A 7,236-nucleotide genomic window follows, 5' to 3' on the forward strand; every position below is an offset into this window, starting at 1 on the left:
TCTAGAGGGGCCATTTCACAGCTATACTTAAAGTGGGCACTTCATATCATATTTCATCTTAAAAAATTACCACAACAAAATCTTACGAGATCACTCGGGCTCTTTGTTAGTGATTGCTATGTATTGATCTCCGTGCATGGCATTCACAGAGCGAGAGCTTTTCATATTTTTTTACCGTTTATGGTTCATTGGACAGATACTGTGGCTGTTTTTATGTCAGTCTGCGTATTATTGTCGATGTTGTTGTTGTTGTTGTTGTTAGAGAAGAAGATGGAGTAGTAATCGAAGAAGACGCGAATGAACTGTGTTGAAAGAAGCAACAACAAATGCTGCTAGCATTTAAAGTGTAACAGCGTTAGTGCATATGCAGTTGTGGTCACAATAACAAAGCCAACAAAAATAACAAAACTAAAATACTTGTATGCATGTATACATACATACAAACTTACGTGTAGACTTTTCGTTAAAACACACATATATACTCGTATGTAGTGCATGCGCTCAAAAAACCAGCTGTCGACACCCAGTGCCGCGCAAACAGGCCCACATGCGAAAGTCAATAGCCGCCAAATGAACGTGGACGTTTCACATCTTTTAAAAACACATACAAATACATATATAAACACATGCATATGTACATTTTACCGAAACTAATAACGCGTTACATTAACTAGTTAGTAGAAGTAGCCAAGGAAATGGCCATAACACACTTGGTCTAGCTTGGCTGCTTACAGTAAATCCCTCGTCCCTTTTGGAATCACTCGAAAACTTGTCTGCGATGTTCCTTCATGTACCTACTTCTATTTTTGGTTTTTGATTTTAAGGTTTTTCATATTTTTATTTTTAATTAATTTCATATATTATATGTATATTATCTCTGTTTTTGCCTTCTTCTTCCCTCAATGATATTATTTATTGTTTTTGTCATTGCCCACATTTGAATCATGGCTGGAAAATGTGCTCGCTATACGTAAGCCCGTATGTATTTATGTGTGAATGTGTAGGCATACGCGTAGAAAATTTTTATTTATGCATCAGTATTTGGTATGTCTACACTCAGTCTCACATAAAGTCAGCCAAAGTCAGGCAAGCGAAGAAATTAGCTTTGGTAATTATATTCGATACGGAACTCTTTATTTGATGTACAAAATTGATTTTTTTCTATTTTTTTCCAGTTAATTTGAGAGAAAGAAGTTAATTTTTGATAATTGTAAAAAATGTGAATGTCTACTAATGACAATTAAATATTTTGGGGCTTGTGAAGGTACGAGGGAAGGCTAAACAGTTTGAAAAAATGTAAGAGAAGGGGTGTAAAATTAAATATTAAAGCAGCTGAAAGCTTCCGTTGCTAGCGTTGCGATCCTTTTTGTTTATTTAAAAATTTTATTGTTATTTCAGCTCTTAAAAAAATATAAAAAAAACTAACAACAATAAAAAAAATATGTATTACAGTTTTTTCACTATAAGTTTCTTAACGCCTAACATACTTCTTATATGTCCATTAACTTAATAGAAGCCACCGAAAAAATATGTTTTGTCTAGTGCTTCAAATCTGACGGAAAAATCCGAAAAGTTTTTGTCGAAACCCGTTTTTCTTTTATGGAAGTAAATAATAATCTAACGTCGTTAAATTTGAACTATAGTTGTGGAACAGGTATTGCAATATAACTCTTGTCCCGCCTCCAGACCCTTTTTGTCTCCGGTTTTCTTTTATTATCGTTTGAGTTTTTACAAAAGTGTTGCATTGTACTTCCTATTAAGATTTACCCACTTTTTTGTAGAATCAACTGACTCAATTTCCTTGAAAAAATTTCCAGTATTGACAGCATTATCTTTCAAATGAATTGTGACCCTTGCGCTTGGTAAGCCACTTTTCCGACTGCTGCTTCTACTCAGATTCAGGTTTGATGAATTTACGTTTAGTTCTCACTAATGGTCTGGTTCGTAGTTTATTCCTGTTCTCTCTGCCTAAGATACATACAGACTTGGCCCAAATAATAGCATAGCGATTAGAAAAGTTTTTTCATTTATTTTTTTTTTTCAACTGAAAATCTAAATATTGTGGAATTTTTATTTATGTTATACAGACGCATCTGAAATAGTGAACGCCCGATATAGTGAAATCTGAATTTTTTACAAGGTGTATTCTAAATAGTCAACCACCGAAAACCTCTAAATAGTGAACAAAATTTTAAAAACAACTCTAAGCCGAAAATATATCGAGCATGCCTTTATTGGAAGGAAATGTTTAGCACCGTCAACAAAAAAAGTATCCAAAATCAATGCGAGTTTTGAACCACCTTAAACTTGCACAATAATAACCTAAAATTGAATCAACTATAAAACTTCATGCCAAGGATTTTTGTAGAAATTCTGATAAAAAAGTTTAGAGTTTTCATGAAATTTTTTTGAATTTTTTTTAAACTTCTTACAAAGTGTGAAATGTTGGGCTATATGGTTTTTGCTGGAAGCAGTAAATTTTTTTTAATATAAAAATGAATAAATGTCCAGTTCTATTATACCAAAATAAGGGAATAGAATATATTTCAAATTATCGCAAATTGTGGGGAATTTTCCTTCAGAAAAAGTTTTTCGATTATTACAACAATGTCTGAGAACGTTACCACAACCAGCCAAATCGCGCATTGATGGTGTATTAATTCATGCTCTATTTTGCATGAATTGGATATGCTATTTATAAACCATGGTTTTTCTTTTATATTTGTCTTCTTAAACAGACGAATTACCTTTCATAATGTGACCTCTGGTGTACATAATTTTGCTAAGAAACTGAATTCTCTCTGATTTACTTATTTATCCGACGATATCTCAAAGACGAATTGACTGATTATTTTCTTCATTATTTTCGTTCACGAACTTTTTATTACCCCCTCGTAGTACACACACGGGTCAGACATTTCATTTCTAAAAGTATTTTCAATTTTAGTGCAGAAATACATAATCAGCAGAAGAAGGTGTGAAGGGAGTATGAAAGAAAATTGAAAAAAATATTACGTATTTTTTACAGTAATAATAAATCGACGTTTACCCTCTTGCCGCCCAGCCGAAACGAGTTCGCATGGTGCGAGTATACTCTTTTTGTTGTGACGCTGAATCAAGAAAGGCAAGACTTTTTAAGTGTGGAGATCTTAAACTACTCAACTGTAGAAAGAGTAAATAAATTCAGAAATAAACTTCGACATATACCATCGGTAATTATTTATTAAGATAGGCCTGTAGCATTTTTTTTGAATCACCAAATTATACAAAATGTTTTTTCTAATTTAATTTAATTTAATGGTAATAAATTAGTAATAATTTCGGTCGGCCTTCAGGCAATGGGAAATATCCTAGTGTATTTCTTCCGTAAAAAACTCCTCGCAAAAACCATTTGCTGTTTGGAGGCAACATACAACTTTGGTCTCCACATTTGTGGAAAAATGTCAAGGCGCACACCACAAATAGGAGGAAGACCTCGGTCAAACGCAAAATAAAGAATGTACGAGTGTACGCAATTATATTATATGTATATATATTTATTTATATATATACTCGTAAGTCCGCTATATCGAAGGTGTTAAGCCGCGAACTGTCGGCTGAGCTATTCAAATATGGTGGCGAGGTGCTGGTAAGGTGCATGCATCAGCTTCTATGCAAAATATGGTCGGATGAAAGCATACCTACCGATTGGAATTTAAGTGTGCTCTGCCCAATCCATAAGAAAGGTGATCCTGCAATCTGTTCCAATTACCGCGGGATTAATCTTCTAAATATCGCCTATAAGGTTCTAGCATGCGTATTGTGTGAAAGGCTGAAGCCCACCGTCAACCAACTGATTGGACCTTATGAGTGTGGCTTTAGACCTGGAATGTCTACCATCGACCAAATATTCACAATACGCCAAATCTTGGAAAAGACCCACGAAAGGAGAATGGACACACACCATCTTTTCGTCGATTTCAAAGCTGTATTCGACAGTACGAAAAGGAATTATCTGTATGCCACGATGTCTGAATTTGGTATCCCCACAAAACTAATACGGCTTTGCAAGATGGCGTTGCTCAACACCAGCAGCGCCATCAGAACTGGGAAGGACCTTTCCGAGCAGTTTGATACCAAAGGAGGTTTAAGATGTTGGAGAGCATCGTGCGAGAGATTAGTGGCAAGCAAGGCGTTTCCTAAAAGGTGCTTTGCTGAGTTAGTTCATCAGCCATACATCTTGCGGAAATGCCTCCACTGACTTAGTAGCCACAAAAGTTGAGTTAAATCTAAAGAGTAAAGAACTCACATGCGATTGAGGTGGCATGTGAGTACTTCAGTTAATTTCGAACAGGCCATCAATGAGGCTGGATCTAAATTTCCGGTTGGTTATAAGAATAAATGCTTACCTTATTAAATGGTATTATGCTGGTCAGCAACCAATCGATATAACATGTTTTAATAGTAGTTATTGCTCGTCCTATTGACTGACACTACTGCCATTAAATTCATTACATCAGGTTCTATTTAACCTAAATGCTCCCTGCCTTAGTTTGGGAATTGGTTGGAAGCCAAATTCTTTCAAGGCGGAAATTTCGAAATATCTGCAACAAAAGCATTCTTGATTTCTTTCGAATCCATTAATCCATAAATCATTTCAACCAACTTCAAATTATTTGTGAGCGGATTCAATGAGTCCTACTTTCATTTGTGACAGCCCGCTCCAATCTTAATTTCATTGGATAAGGAATATTTTTAGTGTTAATGTTTGGTGCACAAATTAAATTTCACCACTAAAAGAAATAAGTAAAATTGTAGAATTTGGCAAGTGCGATTACAGATAATTATACCTGGGAAGTAGTGAAGAATTATAGCATGGGTCCTACAAGAGAGAAGTATTCTTAGGAGAGAGTTCAAGGATATAGAATACTTTAAAATGCTAGAGTCCTGCCACAAAATTAATTTTAATAACGAAAATACGTCAAGAAGAGAAACGAGTTTTCTTCTAGATGAGTTTACATAAATCTCATTTTCTACTTCCTGTGGCTTATCGAATGCAGGAAGAAGAATCGGTGGCGCTGTTTTTCTTTTTTTCGGTATAATATTTACAAATTCACGCTTATAAGTCCATGGATAAACGCCATTACTTGACCACTTGAGGAACATTTTATATCATCGATTGCGGATTTTTATGAGGTCACGATTAGGCAAATGAACTTATCTTTCAATACGGTACTATACCCAGTAGTCCTTCCAAATTTGTGGCGGGTGTTATAAATAAGTAGAATAAGAAATAAGCAATTCAAAGTTTGTTAAATAAATTTCTAAATGTCTACAACAACAACATAAATAACTCTTTTGCATGTCTACTTTATTGCAAAATCTTAGAAATCAAAAATTTTTATTCCAGTTGGGACTGGTTTAGCACCTTCATTTCAAGTTTGAGTCTGAGTTGAAAAAAAAAAAAAATTATAAATACACCACAGTCAATTATTATTTGTGACCCATGTTTACTTTCTTTTACAAACTAAGCTTTGTGTTAAATGCAAAAAATGATTATATCAAATCATTTTGATTGCTTTGTTTACTCTCGATTGGCATTTATATTTTCATTTCCATTGCATTACCTGTTTTTCACCTAAGCTCGAATAAATATTTTTTTTAATTGATCGCATTTTTAAATTCAGTACGAATGAGAGTTCATGGCTTCAGAATAAATGCCTAATGTAATAGTAAGTTAGATACAATTTTGCCAATATGCCCTGAGGACAATATTTTTGGAATATCAGAATCTGTATTGTGTTTAGTAACTACAGCACAGAAACTTATTGAAAAGTTGTTGCAATTTACATTCTTCTTGTTTAGGTAGGTAGGTGAAATGATTGAAGTGCCAGTCTGCCAGCCCCTCCTCAAGTAGCACAAAAGCGACGTTTTGATACCATTATCTGACCTCCAATAGGCAGATATCTACAGCCAGCCAGAGCTGTTGATATAATGAAGAAGATTGATTGGAATTAGGTTGGCGCACTGCCCCAGGCTGTCGAAGAAAGCTCCCAGTGACCTCCTTCTTTGAAAGATCCCCACAGCTTCTGCAATGAGGGTTAGATGGTAACCCTAGCTTTTCCGGGTGTGTGCCGATCGTCCAGTGATCGGTAAACACAGCTACGAGTTTGGAAATTGAATGGCGAGGATTTTAAAGAACTTTCTGAGTCCTTCGTATATCGTATTGGGGCCAAAGGGTTTTCAAAATAGCACATGAAGAAATGGAGCTCCATCTTTCCTGAGCTTTCCTGAGAAATAATTTGTGCAGTTCCACTTTAATAATTGTCAGGGGGATTCCGATGCCTGGGTAGGAGGTCTCTGAGGCCAATTCATTTCCCTTCCTATCAAACTCATCAGCAATTTCTTTTCCCTCTATGTTCCTATGTCCTGGAACCCAGAACAGAGAAGTGCTATCTGCACACTCAAGGGATTTGATCTGTTCTTAACAAGAGTTTACTAATTTCGTTCTGCACCATGGCGACGTCTGATTTCGATAAAACCCTTGCTCCGACTCCCGATTTCACCTTGGAACCGTCAGTGAAGACAGAGGAGCAAGCTTCGGCGCAGATTTCCCCTCGACCCAATCCTGCCTATTTGGAAAGATTGCTCTAGCACGACCCTTAAACTCTAGTTTGCTGATTGCACTTTGAACTGCGATAGAAATAACGTAAAAGTCGGTGCTTCCCACCGATGCTGCACAACGACATTCAAGGCAGTACTGGGGCAAGTTTTACCTGCTCCGGTGATGCCAATGCATGCAGTCCTTTGCATCCTTTCCAGTTTAGTTATATTATAGCCCTTTCGAAGAGCTTCCCACCAAGCCAGGCATCCATACGTGAAAATTGGCAAAACCACTGCGTTGTGCATCCACAGCACGACATGTGGCTTGAGTCCCAATTTTTTACCGAACATAGATTTGTAGGAGTCGAAGGCTATACTGGCCTTCTTTACCCGATTTTCAATGTGTACCTTCCAATGGAGTTTGGAGTCAAGTATCACTCCAAGATACCTAACTTCCGATGAGAGCGGGAGAACATGGTTGTTTAATTTGGAAAGTCAGAGTGACCTTTCCAAAATCTCAGTCATGACTGAGGGAAACGGTCCCGATATCATCAGGACCAAGTCATCGGCGTATGTTACTACCATAATCTCACTCTTTTTTAGCATTATCAGAACTTCGTCAATTACAACTAACTACAAAGTAGGGGCGAAATG

The sequence above is a fragment of the Anastrepha obliqua genome, chromosome 1 (assembly GCF_027943255.1).
Source record: "Anastrepha obliqua isolate idAnaObli1 chromosome 1, idAnaObli1_1.0, whole genome shotgun sequence".
NCBI lineage: Eukaryota > Metazoa > Arthropoda > Insecta > Diptera > Tephritidae > Anastrepha > Anastrepha obliqua.